This window comes from Schistocerca americana, chromosome 1 (genome assembly GCF_021461395.2).
Source record: "Schistocerca americana isolate TAMUIC-IGC-003095 chromosome 1, iqSchAmer2.1, whole genome shotgun sequence".
NCBI lineage: Eukaryota > Metazoa > Arthropoda > Insecta > Orthoptera > Acrididae > Schistocerca > Schistocerca americana.
Genome location: NC_060119.1, coordinates 66880994 through 66904620, shown reverse-complemented (window position 1 = coordinate 66904620; position 23627 = coordinate 66880994).

The following is a 23627-nucleotide window of genomic DNA, read 5'->3' as shown; positions in this document are numbered from 1 at the left end:
AAAGAACTCTACCCCATTATCTCTCATAAACGCGGAGCACCTCTTCACTCAGTAAAAGTAGTTTTTTCTAAGCCAGCTTCTGGTACTAGTAATGACCAAGTTTAGGATGTCTCTTCACCTCTCCCAAGTGCTGTGCAACGATGGTCGAACAAACTGTTTGTGAACCTAGTCACTGTTGGATGCTGTATGTCACTTTAGTTAGACACAGGCCGTTCCATTACATTTGTTAATAGTGCCACTTATGAACAGTTGGGTTCAGGACATTCCAGTGCTTGGCGCATGTAGTTTGCCTGCCACATCCCAGTCTCACACCAGAACAGAGACATTTTCACTTTCATTTGTTCGTGAGACTGTGAAATTATTTTTGGGGTAGATTCATTTGATTTGTTTGACTTTCACATTCAGTACAGTGCACTTCCTGTTTCTGCTTTCAGCCCAAAAGACTGTGTCACCCAGTTGATTGCGGAGTTTCCTGATATATTTTCTGAGGGATTGGTAGAACAAATAATTTTGTAGCGCACTTTACAATCAAGGACAATGCGTAACCTAACTTTTTCTGGCGCGTCCCATCCCTCATGCTGTTAGAGACAAAGTTCCAGGTGAACTTAAAGAATGGCAAGAGCATGGTGTTACTGCTACTATCCTAGGCTAGTCAATGGGATTCTCCCTTAGTCATCTTACCAAAGCCTTCTGGAACACTTCGTCTTTGTGTTGACTTCAAACCCTCTGTGAATCCACAAACAATAATTAATACTTATCTGCTGCCTCGCCCTGAAGAATTGATGGATAGGCTTGCAGCAGGCCACTGTTTCTCATGAACATTACGTACGCGATGCGTATTTGCAAATTCGGCTAGGTCAGGAATCTGAGAATGTGTTTGTGGTCAACAGACATTTAGGGTTGTTCAGATTTTTTCGCTTACCCTTTGGCAGCGCTTCCGCGCCTGCCATATTCCAACGCTACTAAGAATAGCTTACTGCAACAGTTTCCATCTCTTCAGATTACTTGGACGATATTGGGTCTCAGGACGTACATGGGAGTAACGTTCGTACACTTTTTTAAATGCTTTCAGCTGCAGGACTTGGCTGCCGATTTCATGACCCGTGATGTCGTGTGGGGATTTATAGGACTCCCCTTGATAGGTCATGGATGCACCACACAAAGGAAGCAACTACTCGGGTAGCAGAGTACTTGTGGAGTGCGCATAGGTGTTTTTTATGCTAGGTGGTAGTTTGAGGTGCTCAGGTGAACCCGCGCCGTAGATCTGCAGCAAACGAAGTCAAGCGGCGTTTGCAATAATAGACACTTCGACTGTCATCATTTTATCAGTAAGCTGTCGAAGTATTCTTAGTAAAGTTCCCGAATTTACTGCCCTCCAGTTCTCGTGCTCATTTGTTTTCGGGACCAAGAGCTGGCTGTAACCGGAAGTGGAAAGTTTTGAGGTATTTAGCGAGTCGTTGAACGTAAATAGGAAAGATAGATTAGAGGCCATAGGAAGGGGAGATTTCATTGCAGTTGACAAAAATATTGTCTCTAATGAGTGCAACAGTAAATTTATCCCGTCACGTAGAACAGGTGTTGGTGAAACCAAGCTAATTGTTGGATGTTTTTACCGGTCACCCAATTTTCCTGTCACAGTTCTAGAAAGAAACAGTTCAAAGGAAGTCTTCAGTCAATAGCTAGTATATATACAGACCATGCAACACTAGTTTGAGGCGAATTTAACCTACCCACTATAGACTGGGATGTCTATGGCTTCATTGCGAAGGATACAGACAACAGTCATGCGAAATAATTTGCAACACGCTTATTGACAACTGTCTTGAGCAGCGAGCTCGCCAGGCTACAGGCAATGGAAATATCTTACACCTTGTATCTACAAATAGGCTTGACGTTATCGACAAAGACAGTACTGAAACGGGGATTAGCGATCATGATGGCATTACAGAAACTATGATTAAATCAGCGAAGTAGGCTAGGAGAGGATTTCTGCTAGATAGAGCAGATAGGCAGTTATTAGCATCTCAGATAGGCACCCCTTAGTTTCAGTAAGATGGATGTTGAGGAATTATTGGCACAGTTTAAGGAGATTGTAAATCGTGATCTGGAGAGAAGGGCCTAGTAAGTGGTTAAAGGATGAAAAAGACCCACCGAGGTTTAATAGCGAAAGTCGGAGGATGCTGTGGAAGTAGAGTTTGTTGCGCCCTTGGTTCAAAAGGGACCACACAAATGACGACAAGAAGAGGTGAGTAGAGATTTTTGGGTCTGTGAAAATATCTATGCGCGAAGCATACAACTACTACCACCGTTACACCTCAGTGAAGGATCTGGCAGATAACCCGAAAAATTTTGGTCTGATGTACACACATCATGAATGATCAGCGCCTATTAGACAGAGGGGATTCGAAAGCCGATTAGTTCTAGTCGATCCACCAGGAAGGAGACACACGGCTAGTGTTGTCTGTAGTTCAACCATGCCTAATCGGTCAATACCGCGGTTCGACCGCGTCCGCATTTTTACTTTGTGCGAGGAAGAGCTCTCAACAAGGGAAGAGTCCAGGCGTCCCGGAATGAACAAAAGCGATGTTGTTCGGACATGGAGGAGATACAGAGAGACAGGAACTGTCGATGACATGCTTCGCTGTGGCCGCCCAAGGGCTATGGAATATCGCTTTAGTCGCGTGACTGGATTCCTGATTCCCTGTCAGAAAGGTCACAGTTCGTAGTAATAGACGGAAAGACGTCGAGTAAAACACAAGTAATATCCGGCTTTCCACAAGGAAGTGTTATAGGCCCTCTATAGTTCCTGATCTACACTAACGACATAGGAGACTATATGAGTAGATCTCTAAGATTTTTTGCAAATGATGCTGTCATTTAGGGTCTTATAAAGTCATACGATGATCAAAACGAATTGCAAAAGGATTTAGATAACATATGTCTGTGGTCCGAAAAGTGGAAATTGACCATGAATAAAGAAAAGTGTGAAGTTATTCGACAAGTACTAAAAGAAATCCCCTAAATTTCGATTACGCGATAAGTCACACAAATCTGAAAGCTGTAAATTCAACTAAATAATCTGAATTGGAACGATTGCATAGATAATGCAATGGGTAGCGCAAATCAAAGACTGCGATTCATTGGCAGAACACTTAGAAGTTCCAACAGATCTACTAAAGAGACAGCTAACACCACGTTTGTCCGCCAAATTCTGGAGTACTGCTGTGCGGTGTGGGATCCGCAAAAGGTAGGAGTGACGGATGACATTGAAAAAGCTCAAAGAAGGACGTCTCGTTTTTTATTGTCGCGAAATAGGGGAGAGAGTGAGAAAGACAGGATACGTGAATTACAGTGACAATGATTAAAACAAAGGCGTTTCTCGTTGCGACGGGAACTTATCATGAAATTTCAATCACCAGTTATCTCCGCCATTGCGAAAACATTCTGTTAACACCCGCCTACATAGGGGGAAACGATCATCACGATAAAATAAGAGAAATCAGGGCTCGCAAATACAAATGTAAGTGCTCGTTTTCCCCACGCGCCGTTCAAGAGTAGACAGATTGAATGCGGTTCATCGAATCCTCTGCCAGGCACTTTATTGTGAATAGCAGAATAATCACGTAGATGTAGATGTACTGCAGTGGATGACCGCTACATACGAATAATGGTTCAGAGAAACCCCGACAGCAACGCCAACATGTTCAATAATGCTTCTCGTGCAGTCACAAGACGTCGTGTTACGACTCAAACCGGTGCACAATAGGTTGCATGATTCCCAACTTCACTCTCGCCGTCTATGGCGAGGTCGATCTTTGCAAACCACGACACCATGCAGCGCGCTACAGATGGCTCCAACAACATACCTAATGGAACGCTCAGGATTGGCATTGCGTTCTCTTCACTGATGAGTGTTGCATATGCCTTTAACCAGAACAGTCATCAGAGACATATTTGGAGGCAACCCGGTCAGGCTGAAAGCCTTAGACAAACTGTCCAGAGAGTGTAGTAAGGTGAATGTTCCCTGCTGTTTTGAGGTGGCATTGTGTGGGGCCGACGTACGCCGCTAGGGATCATGGAAGGCGCCGTAACGGCTGTACGATAGGCCAATGCCATCCTCCGACCGATAATGCAACCATATCGGCAGCCTATTGGCGAGGCATTCGTCTTCATGGACGGCATTTGGCGCCCCCATCGTGAACATTTTGTGAATGACTTCCTTCAGGATAACGACATTGCTCGGCTAGAATGACCAGCATGTTCTCTAGACATGAATCCTATCGAACATGTCTGGGATGGATTGAAAAAGGCTGTTTATGGCCAACGTGACCCACCAGTCACTCTGTAGGATCTGCTCTGAATCGCCATTGAGGAGTGGGACAATCAGTACCAACAATGCCTTGATGAACTTGTGGATAGTATGCCAGGACGAATATAGTCATGCATCAATGCAAGAGGACGTGATACTGGGTACTAGAGGTACCGATGTGTACAGCACTCTGGACCACCATCTTTCAAGGTCTCCCTGTATGGTGGTACAACATGCAATTTGTGGTTTACATAAGCAATAAAAAGGGCGGAAAAGGTGATTATGTTGATCTCTATTCCAGTTTTCTGTTCAGTTTTCGGAACTCTCGGAACCGAGGTGATGCAAGACGTTTTGATGTGTGTAAACTCACTAAGGGGGTTTAAGGCTTCCATTCAGTCCCTGGTTGGCCAGGCTGGTGACGTAGTTGAAGAATGAAAACTTGAATTTCAAGTTTCTCATTTAAGAAATCTTTCACAAAGGGGAATCGTACAAAGATACTTTCATTTGAGCATCGGACAGACTCCTGTATGACGACATAGTGATAAACATCCCTGGCGTAAGGGAACCATTGAAAGATTTGCAAGCAAATAAGTCATCAGGTCCGGATGGAATCCCACTTCGATTTTACAGACAGTATTCTTCGTTACTGTCGCCTTAGCTTGCCTACATTCATTGTGAATCCCTCCCAAGTCCCAAGTGACTGGAAGAAAGCGCTGGTAACTCTAGTGTATCAGAAGGGTAAACGAACGGACCACCAAATTCCAGACTAATATCCCTAACTTCGGTCTGCTGCAGAATCTTTGAACATAGTCTCAGTTTGACAATAATAAACTTTCTAGAGACTGAGAAGCTTATGTTCACGAATCAGCGTCGCCCATGCGAAACTCAGCTTGCTCTTTTCTCACATGATATACTTTGAACAATAGATGAAGATTAAGAGGCAGATTCCATATTTCTAGATTTCCGGAAAGCAATTGACAAGGTGCCGCAGTGCAGTGTGTTAACGAAGGAGCGAGCGCATGGAAATTGTTCACAGATATGTGACTGGCTCGAAGACTTCTGAAATAACAGAACCCAATGCGAGTCAAGGGTATCGTAAGGAGTACACGAGGGAAGTGTAATAGGCTGCTGTTGTTCTCTATATACATAAATGATCTGGCGGACAACGTGGGCATTAGTCTGCTGTTGGTTGCTGGTAATGCTGTGGTGAATGACGGGGTGTCGTTGTTGACTGACTGTAGGGAGATACAAGACGACTGAGACAAAATATCCGTTTTGTGTGATGAGTGGCGCACTAAATGTGGAAAAATGTAAGTTAATGCGAACGAGTACGAAGATAATACCTGCAATGTTTGGATACTATATAAGTAGTGTCCTGCTTGCCATAGTTGAGTCCTCTAAATGTTTGGGTGTAACGTTGTAAAGCGATATGAAATGGAACGAGCATGCGAAAACTGTGGTAGGGAAGGCGAATGGTCTATTCCAGTTTACTGGGAGCATTTTAAGAAAGAGTGGATCACATATAAAAGAGATCGCGTATAGGACGCTGGGGCGACCTATTCTTGAGTACTGCTCGAGTTTTTGGGATCCATACCAGGGAGGACTGAAGGGACACTTCGAAGCAATTCTGAGGTGGGCTACTAGGTTTGTTACCGGTTGGTTCGAACAACACGTGAGTGTTACAGGGATATTTCAGGTACACAAATGTTAATCCCTGGAGGGATGGCGACGTTCTTTTCGTGAAACAGTATCGAGTAAATTTCTAGAACTAGCATCTGAAACTGACTCCCGAACGATTCTACTGCCGCCAACATAAATTGCGCGTAAGGACCTCAAAGAAAAGATAGTAGTATTACAGGGTACCATCAGCCAAGCACCGTATGAAGTCTTGCCTAGTATCTGTGTAGATGTAGATGAAGAATGCCTAGACAAATGTGTCTTCTTTCAGACTGAAATTCAGAATTTAGGCCATGTTGTTAATAGCCAAGGTGTTCAAACGATTCACTCACATTTTCTGCCCATCTGCAGCCTCCATGCCACAAGGAACGTGAGGGAACTGAAGTCAGTTTTCCGGACGTTGACGTGTTACATTGGGTCTATACCCAACGCAGCCCAGATCGTGGCTCCATTACATCGCTTGCGCCGGAAAAGTGCGCCATTTGTTTCAGCGTCAGGATGCGTCCCAGAAAGTTAAATATGCCTCGTTGAGTGATAGGTGCCTTGTTCATTTCGATGCAGCTAAGCCTGTAGATTTTTGGCGGTGGACACTTCTTTTTACGGAATCACATTACAGACCAATTAATAATGTAGCTATTCGCAAATCGAGAAGCACGCGATCGCTGTTGTCTATGGCGTGACGTAGTTTCACCATCATCTGTTTGGTCAGAAGTTTGATATAGTGACGAATGAACCGTAAATTACTACTGGTTCACCAAAGGTCATTAATCACAATTAAAATGCAAAATGTGAAGTGGAAGTAGGTGCCAAGGAATAACTGGTGATATTACAATTTTCAGTAACATTCTTTATTCAAATTTGGTGCAAGACTTTACGATATTTAAAAAAAAACAACAATCATTTAACGAAGTCACAATTTACGATAGGGAAGGACTTTTAAATTATTAAATTATTATAACAAATTCCACGCCAGTAAAAGGCAAGTACAGGCAAGCAATTTAGCGTATAAAGCGCTACGCTGTATAATATTTCAAGCTCAGCTAAATTAAGGTGAATTTCACTCAATAATAAATGAGTACATTTTCAATATATGACTTCACTTTTGGGCACACAAATTTCCCATTTGGTTACAACAGCCGTAGCTACGGCCGCTCACAACAGCCTCACCCACTTGTCTGCAACATATAAAGACAATCCGGTTTACAAAAGTTCTCAAAATAGGAAAACCGAAACGCATGAGTCATGCACACGGGGGGGAGGGGAAGAGGGGGGGACTCACGGTTAATAACAATATACTACCTGTATAAAACACATAATCATGTTAAGTCAAAGCCTTAGAAGGTATTGAATTAGAAAAAACACACAACATTTTTTTCTGACTAGAAACAGTATTAAAAAAATCCATTACGGCGTACATTAACAACCTTGTTTCATTATAGCCAAATATACATAAACACAAATTTGCGTAAGTTACAGCTTCCAGATGAACAGGAACTAGTTATGCAATTGACTAGTTCTTACCACGAGGCAAAAGGAATTTTTTTTCTTTCTTAGAGTACCTTTTGCACTTGAGTCTGGTAATACTAGTTAGGCGAGAGAATGGATCAGGTCTTAGTGCCTTTCATTTTAAACTGTACAGTCATTGGTGCCTTAGACTTTCACAGACATAGCAGAAGCTAACAGTCGATTAACCCGTAGCTAAGGTGGGAGGGGAAAGAAGCAATCCGAACCATAGTTTTTCTCTGACTCCTCCCCCCCCCCCTTTCATCATCAAAAGGGTACAAACGGACCACCCTTTCTAATATTACCACCTTCTCGCGGGTGGGCAGAGGAGAATGAACAGCGGGAAACTCCCAAAATATTCGGCTGGTATAATTAACAAGAATAAGCAAATTGAATTCAGTTAAACTTCGTAAAATCTGTTGACAATCATTACTCAACTTCTGGTGCGTCACGACTCCGAGGACTGAACCAACGCAGCACCTCCAAATGCTCTGCCGAGCCGCCCGCTGTCAGCCGTTTGAACGGACGCAGGAAGGCGCGCCAATTTTCAGAACCTCCTCGCCGGTAAACAGCATACGGCCTAACTGCAAATTAAGCCCCTTGCGGACCCATGCTCAGGAAGATTCCTTTCACGACGAGCAGTGAACTCCCCATACCACGGAGCAGCTGCTCGCGTCGCTTACGCTGATACCGCGGTCTGCATGCTGTCCCTCTAGCACCGGCAGAGAAGTCGCTTCTTGATGCGCCGACTGCCAACTCTCCACCAGAGCCCATACAGCCACTTCTTAAACCCACGCGAACAGCCCACTTTTCCGCTTTCCCGCTAGAGGGAGACAGCGAAGCCTTCAGTTGCGACAGCGGCGCCACCGCCAGAAAACGGAGGGCGACTGCTTCACGCTACGCGCTGCGGCGCGCTTTTGAAAGCTAACTTTACTACGGCTCAACGGACCATAAGCCACTTTACTCTTTGTTCCGTCCGTCGATACTTGTTCCACCATCCTCGGCTCAGAAGCTGCAACGTCGAGCTTTGTTACTGTTACAGTATTGGTACAAAGTATTGTATCGCTCCACGTCGAAGCATGCAAGCGCCGCCACCCTTCCTCGCCTTCTCGTTGGTCCTGACTGTGATTTCTATACTACTGAGACATCATGTCTGACCGATGCACAGGACTCGGAACTTCTACAGAATTTTCCACCGCATTATAGGAAAATCGCACAGGTGTTAGAAGCAGACCCTGACTTGAATCTTTTGTTGCACTACATCAGTCCTGCTTGTCCTCAGTTCACTGAAAAACATTCAGAATTCTTTAGCGAGCAAATATTTTGCTCATCGGCATAGCCTCTCCGTAAAGAAAATGACTCTGGAGAATCGCGTGTGCATATTCCTAAAGTGTTGCAAAAAGTTGTGTTGTGATTTGCTCCACCAAGGACATTGCGGAATTGTACGCACAAAGTAGTTAGTACGTCGGCACTGTACTTGGCCAGGCATGATCTCCCACATTGAACAGAAGAGGTCACAGTGTCCCGATTGTGGTGTAATTCCAATGGCCCCGCCGCAAACGTTTTCATATTGCCCGGAGTCTCAATCGCCGTGGCAACGAGTACGTAATGACTTTGTTGGTCCATTTTGAAACATTCGTTTGGCTTATGTTCTTTTGCAGTGCCCATGAACTCGACAATGTCGTGTAGTACCATTCACGCATTTTCCTCTATTTTTTTCGTTGAAAGTTTGCCTGAAATGTTGTTAGCAAACAACGGACCACAGTTCACGGCTCAGTTTTGTACAGTCAATAGTATCACTCACCTTACCAGAGCTCCGTACCATCTTCACTCGAAAGGAGAAACTGAACGGTTTGTGCCCACGTTCAAGCAACAGATAAACAAACTACATGGCCTTCAACGCACTGGAGAAAGCACTGCTGCTCTTCGTCGCAACGTACCGTTCCCAGCCCTGCGATGGTCCGTTCAAATGGTTCAAATGGCTCTGAGCACTATGGGACTTAACATCTGAGGTCATCAGTCCCCTAGAACTTAGAACTAGTTAAACCTAACTAACCTAAGGACAGCACACACATCCATGCCTGAGGCAGGATTCGAACCTGCGACCGTAGCGGTCGCACGGTTCCAGACTGAAGCGCCTAGAACCGCTCGGCCACCCCCGCCGGCCGACGGTCCGTCACCGGCGGAGCTTCTACATGGCCGGCGCCACCACATGCTGCTCCAGTTGCTGCACCCACCTCAGCGCACGGCTTCTCCCGTGCTCCTCAAGTATCGCTTTGCGCCTAATGATTCTGTTCTTTTGACAGCTTTTTACCGCATCAAACGCTGGGAGTGAGGGACGAGTCTTCGAAATTTAGGCGCTTCCATGTATTTCATTCAAGCTCCTGCTGGACTTCTGGGCCGCCATCAGAACCGGATTCGCGCTTTTTCGTTGCAAGATTTTTCTGCAGATTTTCTGTCCCTATATTCGCGTCCAATCGGGATCTAGCAGTCGGCCCCACCGCCCCCAGGGGCCTCTTAGTTGCTCTAACATCTCGGTGCTCGTCGCGACGCCCACCGTAGACCTGGCGCCGCCGCCGTCGTCATAGCCGCCCTCTCCGTTTTTAGTCTGACCTGCTCAGGAAGAGCGAGCGCCCTTTCTAAGTTATCCGACTCACGTACCACTCACAGTGCTGGACGGATATCGGAGCGCGGCCGAAGGCTCAGCGCTGGGCCCAGTTGGGGCTCCCGGCTCCCCAAGGAACTCAGCTTTTCCTGCCCCCACCCCCTCCCCCTGCGCCCCAAAGCCCTGGTTGTCATAAGATGCCCCCCTACACGACAACGGTGCGGCCTTTTTTTTAGTGGGAGGGGGGCGGAGAGGAACGTGCAGTCATAAAGCATCGACTCAACACCGACTGGCGCAGCACCGCGAAACGGCATGAAGAGGGCGATGACCCACTCGATAATAGAAAGATGGGCAGTGCCATACCTCCAGCAAGACAGAGTTCAGCACCCGTGTTAACGCTCATTTAGCCAGCCGCACATCGCTGGTCGGCCCAGTTTTGTCGCAGACTTCAAGTGGGCCAGTCAGTGAAGTTAGTAGAAGTTCTCTGAGGCTATTCATGCTGTGATAATGAACTCCACAGTGGGAATTTCAGTTGATGAGGAATAGGGCTAACTCAGGAGTTGTACAGACTAATGTACGTATAGGAAATTCAATTGCGTAGAGACTGTGGCAATGGAAGAAAAACGTGAACTGATCGACTAAAGAACGAAGTACAAAAAGGTACTGGGATATTCAGGAATACGGAAATATAATACTCTTGGCCAATAAGAAAATGAGATTTAAAGGAAAGCAAAGGTGACATGCCCGAAAAAAGTATGAATATATAAAATCATAAACTGTTGGCGGAAGGACTAATTCACCATGTCGAAATGTCAAAAGATTCTTCATTGATGCAAGGGCATCAACATTAATAGTGGAAAGGCAGTTCCACTAGTACACGTAGAGGAGGAAAAGGATTAGGAGGAAGAGCACGTTGGTGGCCTCTACCAGGGGAGGAGCATGACTGATTGCCTGACTGGGGAAGAAATGGCAGTCAGTATAAAGACATAGATATTACAGTAATAGACGTTTCAAAGACTTGCGATGAAACAGGGCACAATGGATCCACAACATTCCTTGGGAATTTCTAAGGCCGTAGGTGGATGCAACAACGGAGCGACTATTCAGATTGATGTGTAGATTTAGTAAGTCAGAGATATATGTTTACTACCAGACTTTTGAAAAAACATCATCCACACAATTGCGAGCATAATAAGCGCATACGAATGCTGCCGCGGGCATGGGTGTGAGCTGAGCCGGAGCTCGTTGCCGCTAACGAAGTGATTGCTTTTGGGGACATCATTTGCAATAGCGACTGCGCGAATTGACGGTACCTCGTACGCAAAGAAAGAGTAGCTGATGCTACTGAGGACTCGGCCACGAGCATTTCCGACGACTTCTTATTCGTGATGGCATTCAGACAGGCAAGGGTGCTGTCGATTGTTGCATACGAATGCGAAATACGTGCATTGTGCGTTTCCGCAAAGTGATTTTTAACGCCAAAGTTGCGATCGTCCCACAAGTTGTGCCGGATGTGGAGCGCAGAGCGTAGCAGTTTCGGTGGTGTAGCGGTTATCACGTCTGCCTAACACGCAGGAGGTCCCCGGTTCCTTAGGTTAGTTAGGTTTAAGTAGTTCTAAGTTCTATGGGACTGATGACATCAGATGTTAAGTCCCATAGTGCTCAGAACCATGGGAATCTTTTGAATAAAGACAAACGAGTGTGGGGACTGTCACATGGCTTAACAGCACATACATTCAAGCTTATAACAAGAGTAATACACATAAGACTAATAAAGAAAATGGAGATTCTATTACGTCATGATCGGTAGGGCCTTACGAAAGATAAAGGCGGCAGAGCTGCAATTATGACGCTCCGCTTCATAGTGCAAGCGAGACTTAGGGAGAACCAAGACATGTACATAGAACACGCCGACCTGAATAAAACGTTCGACAACGCAAAATAGTGCAATGCATCTTAATTCTGAGGAAAATAGGAACCAGCTATAGGGAAAGATAAATATTGTAAATTACGTAAAAGAACCAAGAGGGGACAAGAGGAGTGGAAGACCAAGAACGAAGTTCTCGCATTAATATTGTGAAAGAAGGCAACGTAATATATCTCTTTCCTTTAACAATCCTTATACATCATAGAGGCAAAGACGGAAACAAAATTTAAACAGCAGGACTAAAATTCAGTGTTAACGGACGTGAATGACACGATTCGCTGATGACAATTACATACGTGGCTGGAATATGAAAGAAGGGAAGTGTCGATGCTTACGCGCTCTCCACCACGAAGCGTTAGGTTAACTGGTGCACATATAGGTGATGAATGGACTGAGTTTGCCTGAAGAAGACTAAGGGTTACATTTGAAACAAAAATTTCTCCTAAAGTATAAAAATATATTTCTCAGTCTTATGCAAATGTTTCAGTGGTCCCTGGTGCGTTAATGATTTAGTATGACTGAGATAAACACTACGTTCATGTCTTACAAATAATACGGACCCGTAAAAATACTTGCGTAGTTTACAAAACTACGTTAGATAAATAGTAAGTATTCGGAGGGGCATACGTACATCATCTGTTAGTGCCTTTGGTTATCCTAAAGATGCTTTATCGATTCCAAGAAGAAAACATTTAATAATGTTTATTTTGTAACTACAGTAAAATAAAACGGTGAATAACGCTGTATTTAAATTTCTATGGTAGTTGATGTCACTGTTATAGGCTGCATTTTGGGGAGAGGTGTTTGGAGGGTAGAAGTGGTGTGGGGAGAGAGGTCGCCAGATTGTGGTCACGCATTTCCCTCCTTTAAAGATTTCCGAAGTGAAGAACAGGCAGGCGCTGTCCTCTCTGTCTGCACCATTACGTGAGAAGAAGCAGCGACAGGGTGTTTCACTAAACCATACTTAAACTCCCGCAGCGTGCCTTGACAATAGTGCTGACACAGGGTGTAGACACGTCCGAGTTGGTGTTAATGCCGAAGCGCATTAATACCATACGGTACACAGATATGAGATCCTCATAAAAGAAACCCACCGAACGAGGTGGCGCAGTGTTTATCACACTGGACTCGCATTCGGGAGGACGACGGCTCAATCCCGCGTCCGGCCATCCTGATTTAGGTTTTCCGTGATTTCCCTAAATCGCTCCAGGCAAATGCCGGGATGGTTCCTTTGAAAGGGCACGGCCGACTTCCTTCCCCGTCCTTCCCTAACCTGATGAGACCGATGACCTCGCAGTTTGGTCTCCTCCCCCAAAACAACCCCCCCCCCCCCCCCCCCCCCCCTCCAAAGTAACCCATGAATAAAATCGACTTCCATCTCTCCGCACTCTTCTACACTGCTTGAAGAGAGATATCCTTTACGTCAGTTGCAGCACTCTTCCTGGACAGGCCCCTTCACCCACCCAGGAGCAGCTCAGTCTTCAGTTTACAGAATGACTACAACTTCTTGGAATTTCCCGTCTAACGTTCATCTACATCTACATCTTTATGGATACTCGGCAAATTACACTTAACTGCTTGGCATCATCTAGCCACATTCAGAATACTGTCATTCTCTATCACTTCACTCTCGAACAGTGCATGGAGGAAACGAGCACCTATATCTTTCCGTGCTAGCTCTGATTTCCCTTATCTTATTATGATGATCGTTTGTCTCTATGTAGGTAGGTGTCAACAAAATATTTTCGCATTCGAAGGAGAAAGTTGGTGATTGATATTTCGTGAGAGGATTCCGCGCAACGGAAACACATTTGTTTCAATGATGTCCATCAAAAATTTTGTAACATGTCCGTGACAATCTCTCCCTTTACTTCTTGACGATACAAAAATTGCACTCCGTTAATCCTATCTGGTAAGCATCCCACACCACGTAGCAGTACTCACAGGCACAAGAGTAGTGTAGGCAGCCTCTTTAGTAGATCTGTTGTAACTTGTATCCATTAAACCGCAGGATTTGGCTCGCCTTCCACACTACATTTTACATTTTGTGTGTGTTCTTTCCCATTTATGTTGTTTGTAATTGTAATTCCTAGGTATTTAGTTAAATTTACGACCTTTAGATTTGACTGATTTATAGCGTAACCGAAGTTTACTGGATTCCTTTTAGCACTCATGTGGATGACCACACACATTTCATACCGTACAGACATAATTTCTAAATCGTTTTGAAATTTGTTTCGATCTTCTGATGACTTTCGTAGTCGATAAACGGCAGCGTCATCTGCAAACAACCTAAGACGGCTGCTCAAATTGTCTCCCAAATCTTTTATATTGATAAGGAACAGAAGACGGCCTATAACACTACCTTAAAAAACGTCAGAAACCACTTCTATTTTAGTCGATGGCTTTGTATCAGTTACTACGAGTTGTGATATCTCTGACAGAAAATCACGATTCTAATCGCATAAGTGAGTCGATATTATATAAGCACGCAATTTTATTACAAGCTGACTGTGAGGTCCAGTGCAAAAACCCTTCTGGAAACGTAAAAGTATTGGATCAATTTGAATACCCTTGTTAGTAGCATCAACATTTGGTGTGAATGAAGAGCTAGTTGTCCTTCCAAAAGAACGATCCTTTCCTAAATCTGTGTATATTGTGTGTAATTAGGTCGTTCTCTTCAAGGTAATTCGTGATGTTCGAACACAGTATATGCTCCAAAATCATGCTGGATATCGTTGGGGCTGTAGTGTATTACTCGTATTGCCTTTCTTGAATACTGGTATGACATGTGTAGCTTCCTAGTCTTCGGGTACAGATCTTTCGTCGTCGAACGAGCGGTTGTGTATGATTGTTAAGTATGGAGCTATTGCATCAGCATAATTTGAAAGGAACCTAATTGGTGTACAATCTGGACCGGACGGCTTTCTTTTATTAAGTGAATTAAGTTGCTTCACTACACTGAGGATATCTACTTTTAAGTTACCCAGGTTGGCATATGTTCTTGACTCGAATTCTGGAATATATACTTTGTCGTCTTCAGTGAAGGAACTTAGGAAGGGTGTGTTTATTAACTCTGTTTTAGTAGCACTATCATGGATAGTATTTCCAGCGCTGTTGCGGAGAGAAGGCATTAATTCTGTCTTGCCTATAGCATACTTTCATAAGACCAGAAACTCTTCGGAGTGTCTGACAGGTTAGGAAAAATAGTTTGGTTGTGGAAACTATTATAAGCATCTCGCACTGAAGTCCGCGCTACATTTCGAGCTTCTGTGACATATCGCCAGTCGTGGGAATCTAGAGTTCGTTTAAGTTTGGCACCCTTTTTTCGTTGTTTCTGTAACAGGGTTCTGACCCCTTCTGTGTTCAATGTGGATCAGCTTCGTCGTTTGTTAATTTATTTGGTATAAATCCCTCAACTGCTATCGATAATATTTCTTTGAATTCATGCCACATCTGGTCTGCACTTTGATTTGTAACTTGGAAAGAGTCGAGAATTTCTGTCAAGAATGCAAGTGAATTTTTATCTGATTTTTTGAATAGGAAATTCTTCTTTTATTTTTGGATGATTTGGGAGTTACGGTATTCAGTCTCACTACGACAACTTGTGTTCACTAAAGCCTGTATCCTTTTTGATGTTCCTCTTCTTCTTCCATTTCACCTTCTTTGGGGTACGCTGGATCAATCATTTCTTTGTGCGTTGTTCCCTTCTTAGGGCCCAGTATTTGTTCATTCTTTCCGATCTTTTCCCCTCTTCTTCGTAGATGAAAGGTTTGGACTTTTGTGTAGATTGGTTCTGAAACATTATGTTTTCATGTTTAGTAATTATTTTAGCTGTTCAACTGAAAAGTGAATTTTCTGAAATCTTTATTGTACTAGGTCTTTCTCAGTTTCTCTAAACCAGTTGGGTTCCGTTTTGCAGTTACGGAAAAAGTCAAGCATCTGTTTGGTTAATCTGTTGGAATTCATTCTGAGAAGATGACGATAAAATTTATTCTCCTTTTTGGCATAGTATCTGAAAGTTTTTCAATTTTCTTGTAGAAAGTTTCATTTTTGACGTATGTCTCCACGTAGCTTCTCGCTTAATCACTGTCATATAATGTCTGATTTTGGACCCCCATGAAAGGTTTTTTTTTTGTTTTATGTATTTTTTGTTATTTGGAAGGCCAATTCAAGTTTATTTTTTAATGGATTCCATTGGTTTGCTTTCCCAAGCATTATAACTTATCTGATCTCCGAGGCATTTGACTATTTCAATCATTTGTCCTTGAACTTTGAGGTATTTAGATGAGTGCTCGATGTTTGTCAATATCTTAGTTTTTTCAAAGGAGAGGTGAAGACCTATTTTAGCTGCTTATTTCTTTAGTTCAAGGATTTGTTTCCGTGCTTCTTCCATTGTTTCAGCAAACAGGGCCATATCATCTGCAAAACCAAGCTATTTGCTTTAAGTTTCTTCTTTTTGCAACCCAGTCTAGTGTTCGTTAGCCGGCCGGTGTGGCCGTACGGTTCTAGGCACTTCAGTCTGGATCCCCGTGACCACTACGGTCGCAGGTTCGAATCCTGCCTCGGGCATGGATGTGTGTGATGTCCTTAGGTTAGTTAGGTTTAAGTAGTTCTAAGTTCTAGGGGACTGCTGACCACAGATGTTAAGTCCCATAGTGCTCAGAGCCATTTGAACCTTTTTTTTGTGTTTGTTATTAGCTGAGGATTATGTGTTGCTAAGGGGCCAACTGTTTTTGCCACAACTATTTACTAATCGAATGGGCTAGATATAATTTTCAGAGAATACGTTTAACAATTTCGGATGATATTTTGTACGTACCTTCAGATTTAAACATGTTAACAGTTGTCTTTATTTAGCAATAATATTGCTTGCCCCCCTTCTAACAGCCGTGTACCGCAAGTCTCTAGAGGAACGGAAGGTTCCAAATGATTGGAAAAGAGCACAGGTAGTCCCGGTCTTCAAGAAGGGTCGTCGACCAGATGCGCAAAACTATAGACCTATATTTCTGACGTCGATCTGTTGTAGAATTTTAGAACATGTTTTTTGCTCGAGTATCATGTCGTTTTTGGAAACCCTGAATCTACTATGTAGGAATCAACATGGATTCCGGAAACAGCGATCGTGTGAGACCCAACTCGCTTTATTTGTTCATGAGACCCAGAAAATATTAGATACAGGCTCCCAGGTAGATGCTATTTTTCTTGACTTTCGGAAGGCGTTCGATACAGTTTCGCACTGTCGCCTGATAAACAAAGTAAGAGCCTACGGAATATCACACCAGCTGTATGGCTGGATTGAAGAGCTTTTAGCAAACAGAGCACAGCATGTTGTTATCAATGGAGAGACTGGTGCAGGGAGTGGCAACTGACCCTTAACATAGACAAATGTAATGTATTGCGAATACATAGAAAGAAGAATCCTTTATTGTATGATTATATGATAGCGGAACAAACACTGGTAGCAGTTACTTCTGTAAAATATCTGGGAGTATGCGTGCGGAACGATTTGAAGTGGAATGATCATATAAAATTAATTGTTGGTAAGGCGGGTACCAGGTTGAGATTCATTGTGAGAGTCCTTAGAAAATGTAGTCCATCAACAAAGGAGGTGGCTTAAAAAACACTCGTTCGACCTATACTTGAGTATTGCTCATCAGTGTGGGATCGGTACCAGATCGGGTTGACGGAGGAGATAGAGAAGATCCAAAGAAGAGCGGCGCGTTTCGTCACAGGGTTATTTGGTAACCGTGATAGCGTTACGGAGATGTTTAATAAACTCAAGTGGCAGACTCTGCAAGAGAGGCGCTCTGCATCGCGGTGTAGCTTGCTCGCCAGGTTTCGAGAGGGTGCGTTTCTGGATGAGGTATCGAATATATTGCTTCCCCCTACTTATACCTCCCGAGGAGATCACGAATGTAAAATTAGAGAGATTAGAGCGCGCACGGAGGCTTTCAGACAGTCGTTCTTCCCGCGAACCATAAGGGACTGGAACAGGAAAGGGAGGTAATGACAGTGGCACGTAAAGTGCCCTCCGCCACACACCGTTGGGTGGCTTGCGGAGTATAAATGTAGATGTAGAATAATGAAAATGGATGGTCCTCACACATTTATTAAGTTATGCTCACAAGTTACAACATGTGTCCGATATGGCATCCCAAGCTGGTAACATGCTGTATTCGTGGTTGGTTGAGAAATCCCAGAGGGTGGGCTCAGCGGCCTGTAAGAAAGGGTGTTGATCCCACGTGCACGCTGCTCCGTTGCCTTAAATATACTAGGCGGCTACAATTAGACTGACGGTGGCCCGAGTACTGCAGTACAAACTGTACACATTGCAGGACGCTGAAACATCTTTGGTTATGTTCGTTAATCGGTGCACTCGTGCGGTATACTGAACATATTACAGCTGCACATTGTGACACCAAGTGTAAATGTGACGCCGTAAGCAGTCAGAATGTGAAGTGAGTTCAGGAAAAGGAGATGAACTATGGAACCCATGATAAAGATGGCTCTGAGCACTATGGGACTTAACATCTATGGTCATCAGTCCCCTAGAACTTAGAACTACTTAAACCTAACTAACCTAAGGACAGCACACAACACCCAGCCATCACGAGGCAGAGAATATCCCCGACCCCGCCGGGAATCGAACCCGGGAACCCGGGCGTGGGAAGCGAGAACGCTACCGCACGACCACGAGATGCGGGCATGATAAAGATGGTTCTCGCACATTTATTAGGTAAGATATGGTCACAAGTTAAAACATGTGTCCGATATGGCATCCCAAGCTAACAACATTCTGTATTCGCAACACAGCATGAACGACAGTTGTCCGTAAAATATACACTGGTGTAATCAGAGCGATATTGTATTGTATATTTAGGTCAGGAAGAGTCCAGATACGTCCCTGATAGATGATATCACAGGTATCCCCACAACACGAACTGACACGGCTTTAAACAGGGGTATCTGCAAGGCCACACATCTTGAAACTGCCTAGAGATGATGAGCTGATAACCGAAGGTCTCTCCAATCAAACTTTTCATGTTGCATGCGACGTGTGGCGTTGCCCTGACTGTCATGATAGTAGTGGTATGAATACAGCTGCGTTCTTAGAGAAGTTGGAATCACGTGTACCGCAGTGAGGTCCTTAAAACGTGCTAATGTCACTGTACATCTAAGGGCTCTGTTAGGTATCATCTCCCTGAAGAAAAACGGAGCGAGAGTGACGGAGCATGTGATACTGCACCAGTCACATAAGCTGAGGGCAGCTGATTTTTCTGCACGACATGTGGCGGAGTAGTGCCCCATATGCAATAGTTCTATGCATTCATGCCACCGTGGAGAGTATAATGTGCCTTATGCACCCAAAAAATATTCCACGGCCACAAATCATCCATCTGCAAGCGTGCCTAATGGGCGTGTAGCCTACCTTGGGGCTTCATTTGGTGGATATTATGAATCTTGTAGGAATACCAGTGTAAAATGCGCCTTAAAATCTCCTGACCTGTGATCAGCGGAGACACATTTCGGGCCCCGGCTGCAGAAACTGAGACGTTTGTAGCACTCTCGGCCACTTCATGAACAGCTGCCGTGGGAATGGGTCGCCTCCCTCCCCCTGCGGCACCATCTATTGTGTATGTTTCTTCAAATTTCTTTGGTGTGGAGTATTCGTACACAATGGTAGGAAGAGATGGGCTACGTATTGGTGCAAAGGGTGTTGTCGCAGAGAAACTTGATAGTAGCAGAAATGACTAGCGACCATGTAAATACAGTAAACAAATTTGTTATTTAACTCGTAGTTTTCTCCAAGCGTTGCTAAGAAACATTACAAAATATCAAAATCAATAAAGTCCAGCTTTTAGAAAATGCAAATTAAACAGTGCCGTGCATTGTGAGGCTCCCGCTAGTTATTCACGAGGGAACTATCGAAGACAGCGACTGAGACTCAAGGTGTAGCTGCCGCCAGCCATCCTCTATCGCGGCCGCAGAGGGCGCTTGCAGTAGTAGTCGGAGTCTGAGCCACTTCGGCGCGATTGAGAGGGTGCGCATCGCTGCATCCGCCGGGTCTCGGATCAACCATGGCTTCTGTCGGAAACGTGCGTTTCCCTTGGCAACAGTGAGACGCCAGTGAGGGTGCAGTCGATCTATGATAGCACATTCTTAATTATACTCCTTAGCCAATTTACTGACAATGAGCCTCTTTGCAGCAATTTTTTTCTGGGATATTCTGCTATTCTGCTGTTTCTGTCGTTCTGATGAAATAACTTTCTTTACCGGCAATGCACGGACTTTCTCGTCAATATACAATGCATTTCGTAGGGAAAACTCCACCCTTCTAAACCGTTTATGCGAACAGTCACATCAGAAAAGAAATCAACACGCGTCGCAAGGTAACTATTATCATACTGACCTCAAAACAGAAACCACTTCAGATTCTGGCTGCTTACTGCGCCATATATGGTGATTATTCCGTAATGTATTTACTTCACTCACTACCTATGGCACCGGCTAACTAGAACTCGGCATGTGCAGAACGATGTTAGACCCGTTCTTTTGCCATTCTCGCAAAAGGAATATGACGCGTTGTTCCGACAGGATAAGGCTCGCACTGAATCTTCACGTGCTCGTGAAACACAACGTGCTCTGGAAGACGTGTAGCAATCTCCCTGGCCATAACGATCTCTGGACTTGTCCCCAACCGAGCATGTGTGGGATATGATGGGCCAGGAAGTGACTCGTGCGACACATCAACCAGCAACTTTTACAGGACTTCGTGAACAGGTCGATGAGTTGTGGAGTAACATATCAGAGGACAGTATTCGACATCTTTGCGAGAGACGGGATTACAGAGTCAATATTCCTTTTTCTTTAAAAGATCCTGACAGTAAAGTGTGGTATCAGCTGCCTTATTCTATGTTCCTCAGCAACTTTAAAAATTTTCCGAAAATTCCTGCCATGCAACATATTCGCCCTTTTTCTAACGAGCAACTCACCTCACACTCTCACAAGCTCCACTAATTGTAACTCACTCACACCCAACTCTCCATCGGCGTACGTCGCTCGCACACATCCACTCCTAGCTGCCCTTTCTAACTCACACATTCAGCCCAGCTCATTGCCTTTATATCTTTGTGTTTCTCTGTCATTGTCTCCTATGTCACAGCCACAGTCCCCTTCGTTCTGTCCTACTGCTACATTCTCCTCTCATTCTCACTGTCTCGCTGTTGCTCTCTCTTACTCTAATATCTCATTCCCTCCCTTCTTCCATTGCCACGCCTTTTCACTGTCACCATCTCTCTGTTACTCTCTGTCATTGTCATAGAATTTGTCTCTCTCATTATCACTGGCTGTCATCCACTTCCACTTTCTCCATCTCTTTATTCCTCTCCCACTGTCACTGTCTCCTTCATTCTTTTCCTAGCACTGCTCTGTGTACTGTGATCCTACTGCCACTCTGTCCCTCATTTTCTCTCACAGTCATTATCTCCTTCGCCCTTTCTATAAAACAACCACTGATCACCATGCCCCAATATCTATAGCTTTTCCGTCTCTTTCCCACTGCCACTGTCTTCTACTACCTCAGCACAAAACAGCGTGTATATGTTGGCGAGGAAAAACTTTCGGAATTATTTCTAAAGAAGCTGAGGAACGTGGAGTGAGGCAGCTGGTACCCCACTTTTCAGGCAGAATCCTTTAGAATAAACAGGATTATTTTCAGATTTTTGGTGCTTGGATAGCAGCATTTTTCCGATGGTTCCTTTCTTTTTCCTGCTGCAAGAGGGTATGTAGCTCATACACTAAGAAATGTATTGGTCAGTAAAATTTACATGTTTACTTACGTAAAGCTGAAACAATTCAAAATTAATTGTACACCACAGACCGGATTTCATGTACAAAAAATAAACGAGACACTTTGCCGCATTTCTCTCCGTCTTGGTCACTTTATAAACTAAGTTTTTCGCCTCGCACCAGATTTTGGGTGCGTAGTGTAAGTGTACAAGCAGGGTAAATTTGAAACTCTATCTCGGGGAACGGGATAAAAATATGAAGAAAAATTTCAAAATTGTTGGAGGTAACGATCTTAGAAAAAAATGGCTCTGAGCACTATGGGACTTACCACCTACGGTCATCAGTCCACTAGAACTTAGAACTACTTAAACCTAACTAACCTAAGGACATCACACAACACCCAGTCATCACGAGGCAGAAAAAATCCCTGAACCCACCGGGAATGGAACCCGGGTAACGATCTTAGGAATACATTGTAAACATTACAGCCATTCGCTGTGCATAACCATATAGGAATCCTCGGCTGGGTTTTAGTCCGCTGGTGATGGCGAAAATAGGGTAAAAAGAAACCTTTTTTTCTGGGGGTTTCCGAGGAACCGCCCATGAACTAATGGTCCCTTTACAAGACCCATTCAGTCCACGGGACACCACATCAAATGCAAATAGAACCAAACGATTTTTTTCCATTTCCGTAAGCAGGAGTAAGTGTGTAATATACACACTTTGGCCCTGTACTATATGATAGTGCCACTAAGACGATCCTTCTGCTGGACATACAAATGATACCTAGCCAAAGGGATTTCGAAAACACTTGATCCTACACCCCTTTACCAATAACAGTACCCGAGGTATGAGCACTGAAGAATCCTGTTTTCGTGTGTAGCGTTTCGGAACATATTAGGTGCGCATGCAGTCGCATGCATACCACTATGAGCTAAAGTGAAGAGGTGACGGTAAGAGTAGAAGAGGACGAAATAAGTGGACGATCGAAGTGGACGAACGAAGCGGACCAAGGAAGAGGACAGTATGTAACACAGGGATGTAGTTTTTTGCCCCTGCTGTTAAAACGGTACATGGAAGAAGCAATTACGGAAATAAATGAAAGGCTACAAATGATAAGATTCGCTAATGATATTGATATCCTCTGTGAAAGTGAAGAAGAATTACAGCTCATGCTGAATGTAATTAACGATCTGATCAGTGCACGATGTGGCTTGAGAGGATATGAAAGTAATAAGGTGTAGCAGAAATGAGATTAGTGATAAACTCGAGATCAAAATTAGGGAGCAGGGTTTCGGCGAAGTGATTGGATTCTGCTACCTTTGGAGCAATATAACACATGACGGACGTAGCAAGGAAGACATAGAAAGCACACTAGCACAGACAAAGAAGCCATTCTTGGCCATCAGTAGTCTGATAGTATCAAATGCTCGCATTAATGTGAGGGGGAAGTTTCTGATAATGTATGTTTGGAACAGAGCATTGTAAGGTACTGAACCACGGACTGGGGGACAACCTGAAACGAAGAGAATTGGAGCGTTTCAAAAACCGTACTACAGAAGGATACTGAAAGTGAGGTGGACTGATGAAGTGAGGAATTAAGAGGTTCTCAACAGCATCGGCGCAAAAAATAAAACATAGAAAACATTGAGGAGCAGGAGCAGCAGATTAAGTGGACTTGTTATGTGACTTCAGCGAATAACTTCGATGGCGCTACAGGGTGCTGTAGAGTTCAGAAGGTGGGTTTCCGGTTCTACTCTAGCTACTCTGAGACCAAAAACATGGCACGAGAGAAGGATTCCCGGCTGGACTCA